The sequence below is a fragment of the Prenolepis imparis genome, unplaced genomic scaffold, assembly GCF_030444845.1.
Source record: "Prenolepis imparis isolate NDT839.2.m4 unplaced genomic scaffold, iyPreImpa1.0 SCAF_10, whole genome shotgun sequence".
NCBI lineage: Eukaryota > Metazoa > Arthropoda > Insecta > Hymenoptera > Formicidae > Prenolepis > Prenolepis imparis.
In genome coordinates, this window is record NW_028141168.1 from 9,689,176 (window position 1) to 9,702,892 (window position 13,717).

The 13,717-nt window shown below is 43.5% G+C and overlaps 1 protein-coding gene across 1 annotated transcript in view; it reads right to left on the minus strand.

The window, feature by feature from the left end:
- The window catches only part of LOC145942085 (uncharacterized), a 374,660-nt gene that overhangs the window by 190,199 nt on the left and 170,744 nt on the right, over positions 1-13,717 (minus strand). Inside the window, exon 13 of the mRNA XM_083048578.1 lies at positions 7,844-7,887. The gene's annotated coding sequence lies outside the window, so the exon portion shown is untranslated. The remainder of the gene's footprint in view (positions 1-7,843; positions 7,888-13,717) is intronic.

Consider the following 13,717-nt stretch of genomic DNA (forward strand, 5'->3'; position numbering starts at 1 on the left):
CGTAGTTAATTTGAATAAAACGTGTGAATATATAGAGAAAATACGTATGCTTCGTTACGTCAAGCGTGTTATAATGTTACGTTGTATACGTACAATATAAATGTATTATTCAAATAAAACTACCGCGATTGGTTGCCTTATCGTCGAAAACGCGTTGACATATTAACCTAAATGATTACAATTCCACACGAAATTTATTTTTTATCACGCGCGCACGATGTGCCTGTCGTCGATTCCAGCGTAATTTTTATAAACAAAATGGATAGAGCCACTTTATAAAACCGTCAACAGTTCTAAGAATTAATAATTACGCGGTGACACGGCTCATTACTCACGGTCGCGTTCGTGGTTTTACGCGAACACCGCGTTTTGCGCAATCAATTAGCGCGTCAATTTGCGCAATAAATTTAAGGTTGTCTCTTCGAGTTATTAATTTGCTTAATCAAGAAACGGGTAAATGAAAAAAGAACGAGAAATCGTGCAGGAACGAGCAGGTCGCACGTGAGATCATCGACGATTTCTTAGCGTCGCTGTCTGGAGCGGAAGCGAGTTGTCGACTATCGCGCTCGCTTCGCTATCTTGTCTGTCGGGTCCCAAGAGAGCTATTGGCATTCTGCTTGACGCATTATGCTCGCACGATCTACTGCATCTCCCTCTCTTGTTGTCGCCGCTTCGGGAAATTGCCGAACGTGTATCTTTCGCGAACTGCTTCGAGGAGAAAGCGACCGGTGCTTCCACTAAAGTCCAAACCGCGATGCGGTCCAGTTTTAATATATCTCTTTACAACTTTACACGATTCGTTCATGAGGATGATTTTTTTTATTCTAGCAATCGGACGATTTTAAATTAATTATATACATAATATAAATTTTCTAAGATAATTATTTAATAAAAATCCCTGTATCATATGTGTCAAACCGTTCTATTTATTCATACATGTAAATAAGTATAAGTATTTCATAAATATAAATGAAAGCGTGAAAAATAAAAATTCAAAATATATTTCTGCAGGATTGCGTGTGATTCAAATATTTGCAATTATTCAATTTCTTTCTATATGTACATATTTTATATACGTTCTAAGTTTATTACATCTATTTTCACATATATTATGTATATAAAGACTTTATGCGCGTGTACGAAGATTGGAAACGAGAAAAGAAAATGGAATTGTAAAGTAAACGCATAAATATATGGCTTAATGTGGTCTTAATCGGACTATTAATCCGCAAAAAAAGTTTAAATTGACAAACTTGATGTTCTAGCATTGTAACACAGCTTCGCCTCTCTTTAAACTCTCTTCCCGCAATTCACCGCATTGTTCCTGATGAGAACCTCGTTTCGCGGCGGATTTCGCGTGCGGTTTCTATCCGTCGCTAGGCGCGAAGCAATTTCCGTGAAACCCCATTAACCCTTCGTAGATGAACGACGGGGAAGTGGAAGGAGACGGCGCGAGGGTTTCAGAGAAGGATAAGGCGAATCGTGCGGAAGAGGGCGAGATGGAGGAGGGAAGACGCGGTGGATCGCACTTGTCGCTTGCCACGCTGGTGTGTTGCGAAGGCAGCCTCCACTATGCAACGCGGCGCGATGTTTCACCGTGAAACAGAAGGAAGGCGGAGTAGGAGGAGGAAGAGCAAGAAGAAGAAGAAAAAGAGGAAGAAGAAGTGGCCCTTGCGAGGCGAGGGGTCACAGTCGCTTATGTAAACCATATAGAAGCGTACACTATCTAGCGGCGCGCCGTTTATCTAATAATATTATGGTGCAACGCCAGCGCGGTCCATAAGAGACGCTCGAGATGCACCGGTCGCGGTGGTTCGCATGCACACGTACATAACAAACATACGTGCACATGCGGATATCCGTGCGAGAAGCTTACGTACACGACGACAACGGGAGAAGGCAGCGGATTCCGGCGAGGAGGGTAAATTCTCCTTCCCGTGCATCGTCCGGCTAGTCCGGGCAAGGTGTGCATGGGGGTGTGCAAGCACTTGTTCCGATGTTATCAGCTGATATTCCGCGCGATAACCGGTATGCGCACGCGCGCAAAAACTCGCGATATTATCATTGCGGAACCGAGCGTTTTTCCGCGACGCGCGCTGGGAACGCGCGGAAAGTGGTATCTCGTTGGAAGGATGAGAAGACTCGCGTAGCGTGTGGGCGATACGTTTAATTTCAGCGAAGGAGGAGGTCCTACGATACACGCGCGCGTGCGATAGTAATTAATTGTAGTAATTAATTATTGCATTCCTTCGCGCCTTAGAGAACGCGATTTCGCTTCGAAAACAAGCTTCGCTGAACGTCGAACATATCATCGTTTTTATATTTCCTAGATCAAAGTTTCTATAGAGGATCTAATAATATATCAATATATTCACATGAAAGGATGATTAAAAATGAAAATGCTGCCTCCTTATTTGTCTCATCGTTTTTATTTACGGGACTCGGTTCTCTTGCGGCGACAGCCCACGGCAATGTTAAAATTAGTACGGACATTAGCAAAAACAAGGCGTATAAATGATCATCGAAAGTCTCTCGCGATAGTTTCGAGGCGCGTCGGGAATCATTAGATGTTACTCTTTCGCACACAGCCGTGCTTTTTTCCAGCTCCCATACTCGTCGCCAGGAATGGTCATCCAGCACGCAACCAGTAGCACACGCGACGCATTAATTCCAGCTATTTTTCTGCCGTGTCGGCATTAACCTTTAAAGCAGGCGCGTGATTGCGACCGATCACGCGTGCTGTCCGTTAAATCGCCTATCGTTCCACTTTGCGCGGCGCGGCGCGCTCTGAACTCGCTACTCGATTTTTGCCTTCTTAATTCGATTCGGTCGTGCCGTAGTATAACGCCGCGATATATAGTATCCCCGAAGGAACGCGATCGTACGCGCGGCTAACGATCAACCTCTCTCGGCATTAACCTCCACCGCGAAACCGTAATAGCGGTCGATCACGCGTGCTGCCCGATCTTAAATCGTACCAGTTCTTTGTGGGGTCCATCACCATTTCCAATTTCTTGTTATTTTCAATTTCACATTAATATGGATCATTTCAAAGAGCTACGCTAAAAGCTTTTTAGCGAACCGTTTCCCGGTTGATCTTTAAGATCGCGTTCTCCAATTTCACGATTCATGTAATATTTCTTTCCTTCCATTCGTATTTCAGCATATATCAAATATTAAAAAAATTATTCATTAGCAAGAAGGAGCAAGAAGGAGCAAGAAGGAGAAGGAGAAAGAGAGAGAGAGAGAGAGAGAGAGAGAGAGAGAGAGAGAGAGAGAGAGAGAGAGAGAGAGAGAGAGAGAGAGAGAGAGAGAGAGAGAGAGAGAGAGAGAGAGAGAGAGAGAGAGAGAGAGAGATTGTCAAATCGTAACAATTTGCTTATACCCACAATCGAATTAAATTCGATAATCAAGCGAGAGTCAATTAGTCTATTTGCGGCGCAAACACGATGCTTCTTCGGTGAGGTAAGAAACGACATCTCCGGAGGTCTCGACGCCATGGGAAAAATAAAACGAATCGATAAAAGAACGCCAGATGCGTTTACGGAGGTATGCAAGATATGCTATTCTCTCGTAAGCGAAACTCAATTGTCGTACGGTATAAAGATAATTGCGCGCGAGTACCAGTACCACCGAGCGGCGAGCGAGCCGGTCGTAAAGATCGATGGTCTCTCTCGATGAAGTCGCCGGGCATCTTCACGCATAAAACCCCATGGACGATGTGTCGAAGGAGATTAACGCGCTGAGGCGAGGTGCGGTTAGAGACGCCGATGGGATATAACGTTGGCGAGCACGTTGGAAAGAAAACCGGGAGGAGGGCGAATGGGATGTCTATCTCCGCGCCTAGACGCGGGCGCGTCGCGGTTGCCACTCGAACGTAATTCGAACCGGCAAACTTAATTACGCCGAGCCGAGCTGAGCGACGAGATCGCGCCTCGCTATTTGCCCCTAACGACTCGTCGGATAATTAATTAACGGTGCGACCGTTTCTCGTCGCGCTCGAAATCGAATGCTATTGGCTATTAAATGCGGGAATCGCGACGGTTGAATCGTAATCGCGAATTATCGCGACATGGATGCGCCGATATCGCGATATCGATGATCTTGAAATCGGCGCTTCGCTTCCGGCCCGAGAATTCAAACGGTAGCTCGATACATATTGCAGCGAGTATAATAGCTACTTTGTAGAAAGTCGATGACTAGCAGCAGTTAAATAATTATCGAGAAGTCGTTTCTCTCTCTCTTTCTCTTTTTTCGCGGACAATTAGCAAGGCAGAATCCAGCCGCCCGCAGCGAATGCACTCTTATGCCAGATCTTTAAAAATATGCGCATCTCGGTTTTTATTGTAATTGCTTGGTCGACAACGATGTTATCAAAGTACGATCTAATGTGTGATTACATACTCGAATGGATGCATGCTGAGAGATAAAATCATATTTAATTACTTTTAACTTTTACGCGCTTTTACAATCTCTCGTCGAATTGAAAATTCATGAACCAATATCATAATCGGTCTTCGCGATTCACCGTTGATAAGAATGAAAAGTATGTCTCGTAATATCGGACGAAGCGGATCGGGATGGCACAAAGAATCCATCGCAATGTCCAATAGAAACATGCTTGCGGTAGTAAGAGATGCGACTCCTCGCGACGACCATAGTTGAATTTAGAAACGACAAGAGGACAAGAAATAGAAAGAGAGAAAGGGAGTGTGAGAAAGAGAAAAACATAGAAAGAACGGGATGGACTAAGGATAGCGAACTGCCCCATGAATATTTAGAGTCCAGTACTCCCGCAATGGAATATTTATTCGCGAATGCCGGTTTTATATATCACTCAACGAGAAGCGACGACGAGAGGCCAAGAGTCTGCGCTTACGCCCAAAGAGCTGCCGACTTCTCAAAGGGACTTTCCCGATTCACGAGATCGGATCTGACATTGAGTTTCACCGTAGAAGTATGTCCGCCGTTGGTTTAAAATACTGCAGCGATCCATTAACCACACTAAACATCCGGCTATTGAAAACCTCGGTGCGACGATTACCAATAAAAGGCGACTTTCATATAATACGTGCAATCTCGTTAATATATATAATAACTAATAATTATTCATATATAAGAAATTTTACTGAAAGAACAAGATATTTTTTATATGTATAAAAGAATCATTAATTTTTTAAATAAAAATATAAAAATTAAAATGTTTTAAATAATATATTATAATGCTTAAAACTCGATTATTATTTTTGACAGATATCAGCTGATTTCTGTCAAAAAATATTAATCGCAGACGAGGCATTATAACATTGTTTACAACATATTACTATTTTAGTATGTTATATATATATGTTTCTTTTAACTCTAATTAATATTTTTGACAGTTATCAGTTGATGTTCAGACTTTCGAGAATCAACTTAACAATGCCTTCTTTTAGAAAGGGATAATAATAATTTTATTTCAAATATAAAGGAGACCGAATAAAATAAACGCCGAGAATAATTAATTTTAAAGAGTACCAGTTTTTCTGCAAGTATGTCAATTTTATTTTGCTAATGCACACGATATATATTCCATTCATTAGACGATGAGAATTATAAAGCGATGAAAGATTCGAGCGCAGAAAAAGGAGTCGCGAATGAAACCGTCGAGAAAAGAACTATTCTGTTCTCACTGCCTTTCACCACTGCTTAATTCTCCCCCGAAGCCGACGCATCGATCGTGTTTACACGCGGTTGGTTGAGATTCGAATTTCCAATTACCATCCCATTTCGAGCTGCTAATTCCACGTCATTCCGTTGATGGACGAGTCTTCGAGGAGCGAAGAGATTTCATCACTCGGCACCTTCAGATCGGCGCGACGAGACGATTTTCTCGCGATCGCAATCGCAAAGCTTTGCACGCAATAAGTCTAACCACTACGATTTCGTCGGTCGAGCGCCGATTCGTGATTTATAGATCACGCGCGCGTCGAGAGTTCTCTCTGTTACAAAAACGCCGATGAATAAAGGAGCCGAACAATAAAAATGGAATTAAAAAACGTCGACGGGGTGTCGAACGGGCCACGAATTAATTTCGCGCGGCGCGAATCGCGTGAAATGTGACTTGCAAATCGCTCGTCGTCTCGACCTTTCGAATCGGCTCGATTTCCGCGACTTCTCAACGATGTTTGTGCACTCGTCTAATTTTTTTCTCGTTACACGCGCGCGCACGGAAAGAAATCGCCTGCTCAAGATCAAAAGAGATATACATGTATCTATATGCACGATCTATAATATAAGATGCGTGTCACCGACTGAAATGCAAAAGAGACATCCTCCTCGTAAAGATTCGCTCGGGAGATAGGAAGCAATCAAGCGACGATAACAAAGACGCGATAATTAAGGCAGTAATAAGAATGAGCGAAATTAGAAAGCGAAATATCACGTACAAAATCCGAGCGGAGAGAGGAAACGCAAAAAATGAATGCGAGATGAAAAGAGGCGGCAGCGATCAGCGAGAAGATGCCCGCAAGCGCATGTAATTTCATATATCTCTCCCTCCCCGCCCATTGCCGATAATATCGGCTTAATAAACTTCACACATAAATGCGATTTTTAATTTAGCTAATAACCGACCATTTTTTCTAGCCATTTTCTATAATGTTCCTACGTTGTATATGTTAATGAATCCGTAGGGTTACATCCGCTGAAGATGCGCGCGGTTCTTTCCACGTACGACCTACTTCGCTATCGTAGTTGAAGACTAACGGGATCAACGGACGTTTTCTCGATCGCGTCTTTAGTGTCCCTAATCTCACACGAATTAATGTTGTCTCTTCGTATACGATATTGTTTTTGAATGACATACAATTTCGTTCGGTTATTTCAATTAGATTTCTGATCACAAAGTCATATGTTATTTTCAGCATTCTACTTGTTTTTCGTTGCGAAAGAGAGACGAGCTATCGGAGGCGATTGATCGATAAATTATAGCAAGGACAGCTCAGAAAGGGTATACGTGTTATATGATATGTGTTGGTCACCAGTGTCGTAGTAACAATCTAACACCGTCGCTTATTTCTTTGCTAATAACTTCATAGTGTGTTTACTCGCCGTGAAAAATTATCAGTCGTAAATTCGGATGTTCGCAGAAGCAGCGAGGAGGAAGAAACGCAGAAATCGATGGACGATTTCATACGTCGCAGAATGCACGTGCGCTTTGTCGACGCAAGATGTAGCCGAATCTATCGCCCCGCAAGAAGAGGATGTCGGAGGGAACAAGGGGAAATTATTGAGGGGGGACCGCCCAGTTCTTCCCCCCTCGAGTTGCCTCACCTTGCACGCCACGGTCCACGTAATAACATGTTGCCGCCACGGCCCGACCAATATATTAATTACCGCTCAATATATTAATTACTGACCCTATAATCACGCCGGGACGCGCCGTGGAATCTCGCTACGGAACATTCGGACGCGGTCCAACATTCTACGGTCATCTACATCTTGCGTCCATTATTCGTTCATCGTCCTTCGTCCCTTTCTTTCACTCATCTTGATCCGCGAACTATATATATATATATATATATATATATATATATATATATATATATATATTCTATCTCTTCGTGTTCCATCATTCTACGGTCTACGGCTTCGTCAGAGTTTCCGACCGCGTATCGCGACGACATAGCGCAAATAATTTATTTTGAAGCTCTAAGGGATACTTTAGGGTACAAAATCAATCGACAAATCAGCGAGATCGTTAGTGATTGAACGATTGTATTATATGTGGGATGCCGCATATAACTTGAGAATAAATCAACGCGTCAAAAATTTCAGAATTAAAAAATAATTTCTCACTCACCGATGGGTACAATAGCGGAGTTGTAGTACACAGCACACATTGATCTGAAAACAAAATATTCAAATTATGTATATGCATATGTGTGTCGAATATCTCATAAACAATGCAGTTAGAAAAAATGTTTTCATATTAAAATAATATAATATGTTTTAAATAATATGTTATAATATTTTAAACTCGATTAATATTTTTGACAGTTATCAGCTGATTTCTGTCAAAAAATATTAATCAAAAATAAGATATTATAACAATGAATATACATCATGGCCCTAAGACAACAGAGCGTGGACTAGCGCAGCCCTTGTTGGAAGTGCGCTCTTTTTCCATTAGTCAATCTCGACACTCGACGACAGCAAGATAATGCATGCTCCAAACAGAACTCCCACGTAACAAGCGTTTACATACACATGCGCATAGACTAATGATTTTGCGTACACGTAGATTAAAGCGTCGACAAGTGCTACATTTTCTCCTCATTAAATGTAACTTGCGTAAAAATGCGGAAATTGTTAAAAACAAAAAATTCTATATATCAACCAACAAAATTATACTTTATCTATGCATTGAGAGAACGGGAATTTCGAGATAACTCATCAACGAACGCGGGCAGATGTTGAGCAATATAATATATTTCGCAATGGGGGCGAGACACAAAAGGTGAGGAATATGCAAATTTGTAGGCGCGTATTAAGATCAAGATCTCCATACTCCCCGTATATATTTTTTCGAGTGACCCGAGTTAACTCGCGAACATCGACGGAAACGGAGGATCGCGCGGAGACAAGAGACGGCTTTACGTAGCTCGTAAACCTAAAAGGCGATCTCGAAGGGCTCGCATACCGCCGGGTCCTTCGATGGAGCGAACGATACCCGCGCGGAATTCAAATGAGACGCCACGAATCCCGGTCGGCGTGCATTCCAACGAGCTCCTCGAGCTCGGCCGCGAGTCACGAGCGCGAGCTCTCGAAAGCTCGCGATGGTACAGCGGACGACGTTGCAGCACATTGATCGCTCGCATCACAACGCGTCAAGATCGCGTCATCGCACGGGGGATGAGGGAGAATTTTTATTAAATCAAAGCGACTGATCTTCGTCGACGTGATAAGGGCACCGGCCTGTCGACAGGTGGATTCGTCTCCTTCGTTCCAAACACAGGAGCGGCTCGCGATGGAGCCGCGATAAGCCGAAGGCTGAAAAACCCCCGGATACGAGTGTCACGCGCCGCGTTCATTCTCGCTTGTAACTATGAGTGATCAAGCATGAGCGAACTCGATACGATGGCTGATATGATTAACAAGCTGCGCGAGGGATATTAGACTTTGAACGGTATCGGTCCCGGTATATACCCGTGCTTGGTTTAATGGCTACACAACGAAGGATAAGTATACGTTTCGTTGTAAGGCTGAACGATGCTGAAAGGTATAGTTGGTACGTTCGCGTGAACTTTCGGCGCTTTCGTTTCTGCCCGATCGAAGGCGCGCGGCTTCGAGATCGCCGTGACGAATGTATTAATTTAACGTCCCTCTATTGATAGACTCGTAGATCAAACGCGCCGCGCTGGAGCGGAAGTGCGAGCGAGTCGGTAATTGTTCTTTCTTTCCTTGATGAAACATGTGAAGTTACATTAGAGGCGATTTTTAACGGTTTACGTTCTATCCGAGGGACTGGTCGTAATTCGTATTTAATAGGAGGAAGTTATCGATAGCGAAAATCAATTAATCCGCTAATCGTGCGCCTAAAACCGATTCTCGATAGGAATCGAACGCGACTCGCGCGTACGCTGTGTGTAATAACCATCACTTATCCGTAATTACCATCGCGAGTAATTTTAAGTGATCTTTATGACCACGTCGTACAAGATAATGGTAGGTTTAATCTAGGACCACATGTGTGTGCGACTAACCGCTCGTTCCGCGAGCCACGCAATAGGTACCGTTTTCCACACTTTGTTCGCCGTGAGAACGACCTTCGGAAGCGCCACGAAAATTAGAGGCGCAATACTCGATGTATGATCGACTGAATAAGGCCGCAATGTAGTCCTTATAATTCGGTCGGTCCGCGCGAACCTTCAATTATACCGGATGAGTCTCGCGCGTTTGGTAACTTCTGCCAAAATCCCACCACACTCGACTTTGAAGAAACTGAATATCGTTTATGGGAACTCGAAAACAAAGTGACAATAATTCGTTAGATTATTATTTGTCAGAGATTTAAGTCCATCATATTATCGATTATCCTCGAAATTTGTTTTTCTTCTTTTATATTTCAGTAAACTATATCTGATTATTTTGATAATTTATTATTTAATATATAATTTTCTTATGTAATCCTATAAAAGAATCTTGATAATGAATTGAAATTAATTTATCAATATTATTTTATATATAATAATATTTTATCATTATTTATCATTATTAATCAATATTAAATATGCTGATATTTATAAAATATATGTTCAATATACATTTTTTTAAATGTTTACATTACAACTTAAAAAATATAATAATTCTGAAATTTGCCAAACTCTGAATAATAAATTATTTTGAAATAAAAAATTATATCGATATAATTGGAAGATTCCTTTTCTGTAGTCAGCATCCTAAAAATGACCTCGCTCCAGCCTATTCGAATTGCGAAAGAGCCAGTTTGCGTAAAGGCTACAATCATCATACTTTTCGCACGATTATTTCTCTGATTATGGATCAACCGGCTCTCGCGTGTTTCAAGATTCAGAAGATATATTGCCCCAGATATCTTCGGCGGAGCATCGGGAACTACCGCGAGAAGAGAGGCCGCGCAGGAGCGAGAACGAGTCGTGATCCACCGTACGCGAACGGTTAGAGGACGACGGTGGGATCTTTTGCTTTCTAATCATCCTCAAGGTTAAACCCCGTTGAACCTGCCGGCTCCTGCACGATGTCGGCTAGAGCCTTGTCCGATACTCTCGTCCTCCTCCTCCACCCTGCCCCTTTTCCCCCGCCCCCCTCATGTGTGCTATATAGATCGTCGTATAAGGGTACGACCTTAGCCGCGGGAATAAGACGTCGTCGACCTGCTTCGCTCGCTCAGCCCGCGATTGTCTCTGTCGGTCGGCGAGGAGGATATTTCTATACCGTTAAGCTTAAGCGATCGGAACGCCTCGCGCTCCATTGTCTCCATGAGCGCATATATATGTTTATCTGCACAAAGAATATTTATGTCTACATGCCGGCACATTGCTGAGAGAGAAAGAGGGAGAATTCTCCTTCTCTTTATGGGTTAATTACCGTCGGACTGAGTGCACGCGCATCGATAGCAACGAGGCATCGATCTACGACGGAAATCTTGAACTCGATGACTCGGTGAGGCAATGAAAGATACGAGTTCTCGCAACGGCGTGAAATTGAAAATTGTTCACACGCGGTGATTCAAGATAGATCCAGTAATCGCTTCAAGTAAAGAAATCAAGACGTAAAATCATTATTTTACGAGATATTTGTTATTACTATATTAATAAAATTGTTTATTGTGTTAGAAAATTAATTACGCTGGCTAAGATATTTAAGATTGCTTCGAGACGTATATAAACAATGATATAGAATGCGCTTCTATTTCAAAAGTTTTATCTATTTTGAATATCTGCTTCACAATGATCGATGATATCGGGAGATAGTTCCCGCCCTTAGAATGTAAGATGCACATACACATACCCGCAGATCTCGCGAACAGAGAAGATAGTGTCTTAGGCATCGTTCGTCAACGTTTACGCGGCTTGTCCCTTTTACGTCTAAAACCACCCAAGTAGCCGAGTGTAACCAATCCTCGGTCGAAGCACGCCGCGGGAATAGGTGAGAGAACGAATCCAAACGAATATGTCCGTCGTGTCACGACAAAGGCCGCGCTATCGGGGCCCCGCGTTCGCGCGCGAGATAAGTAAGTGCTTTAATTTATTCGAAGCACCTCGGTTATTAATCGTCCGCCTCGCGGACCAGGACGCACGGGACTCACGGACCTCGGAGGTGATGCCCGGTCGGAGGAAAGGAGTTGGGGGCGCGACGAGAAGGGGTTAAAAGGTTGGTCCCCCTTTCCCTCCACCCTATGCGTGTGTATCGTATGTTCGCGAGTTCGTGCGCCCTTATACACACGCACATAGTCATATATACGCGTATAAATACGCGAGTACAAATAACAAACACGCGGTCGTGTCTCAGCTGTGAGGCTCGTTGGAGGCGCAACGCACCCAGAGCTGAACCAGAGAAATGTTTTAAGCGAGGCACTCCAGGCGCCCACGCTCGTCCGCGGCAACAGACGCGCCGACATGCGCGTGCACACGCCGGACCCTTATTTTAACCATAAATTAATGTTCCATCTTCTACGTATATGCATAATTGTGCGAGAGAGCCTTCTCCTCCTCCTCCTCTTTTTCTCTCTTCGTCCGCCCTTTGCTTTTTCGCGTCTGACACAGACCGGACCGACCGCGATGACATCGCTGCCACCGCCGCCGTGGTTGATATCAATGACGATGACACGTAACCAAGGCTCTAATGGATATTCGCGAGCACGAAGATACGCAACATACGCCGTGTACGTACACGGTATTATCGATGGACCGAATATGCACCCGTGACGCGTTACTTGCAAGAACAATACTCGTACCATCTCATATCGCGATATCTTAGACTACATACAGCTGTTGTACCAGCGCATGCTATATTTATAATTTGAATGCTAAATTTATGACGATTTTTAAGAAATGTGGAATATTTTCAACTTTCTAAGAAAACGTAATCTGAATTTCGTTCTTGTCGCGGGATACAAGTGCACTCACCAACGAGATAAATGGCGTGCGGAACGGCGTTATCGTCGCCTCCGCGTCCACGACGAAGTATGAAAAGGCGCAGCATCACGAAGGCGACACATGTGTACCAGCGTGGGTACACCGGCGCCGCGCCGGTGTATGCAAAAGCACGCGGCCGATAAAATCAAATCCCGCGTACGTACCCCGGTACGTGACTGACAGGTCGGCTTCGTCACCGCCAAGACCCGAGAGATAAAAGCTAGAGCGCATAACAAGGTGCCTCTCTCGCGAGAGCGCGACTCGCGGAGAAACAGCGTGGAACCCGAGCGACACGTACGTGTCGTGTCGAGAGAGACCGCGGTTCTTTTACGCGGTACCATTTTTCTACGAGGGTCCATTACTTCGCATGCTGCTTTCAACGTTTCCTTTTCGCGCAGCTAAATAAATAGATATGTTCATTCAAGATGGGGGAGGAAAGTAATTTTTATTTTTAATCGGTCAAGCACCATAAAACGTTTCTCACGACCCTGATGATGATTTTTGACACGATGACAATGTCTTAATTGTGCATGATATTTGCGCTTCGCTCTCATTATTACAAGATCGTTATGTAATTGAAAGACCAGATGTTATTATTTCAATATTGTAATTGAAAATGGTGGGCCGTCACACTGCATACTATACATGAATAAGTAACAATCGTATATCGCAGGACAAAGCGAGGGAAAGGATACGTATTATGCGCGTGCTTATTATGTACGCGGAGTATGGCATTACAATACTTACAATACGCGATCGTGTGGCCGAGAGCGACATTTGTTATGTCGATAGAGTTATTCGAAGATCGTGGGGGGCATTAAGTAATTTTACTTAACCAGGGCAACGGTAGATTTAGCGGGGGAAAGAACACGTAAAAATAGCATCGAAAGCGAATCGTGGTTCAAGAGCGAAGGCCTCGGCTTATTGAGCGAAAAAAAGACAGCCGGAGAGAAAGAGAGGAAGACAATAGGTCGAATGTAAATGCAGGAACGTGATACCCATCCTTATTATTTCGCCGCTTGTACGACGATACAAACGGAAAGTGATGCTCTGTCTCC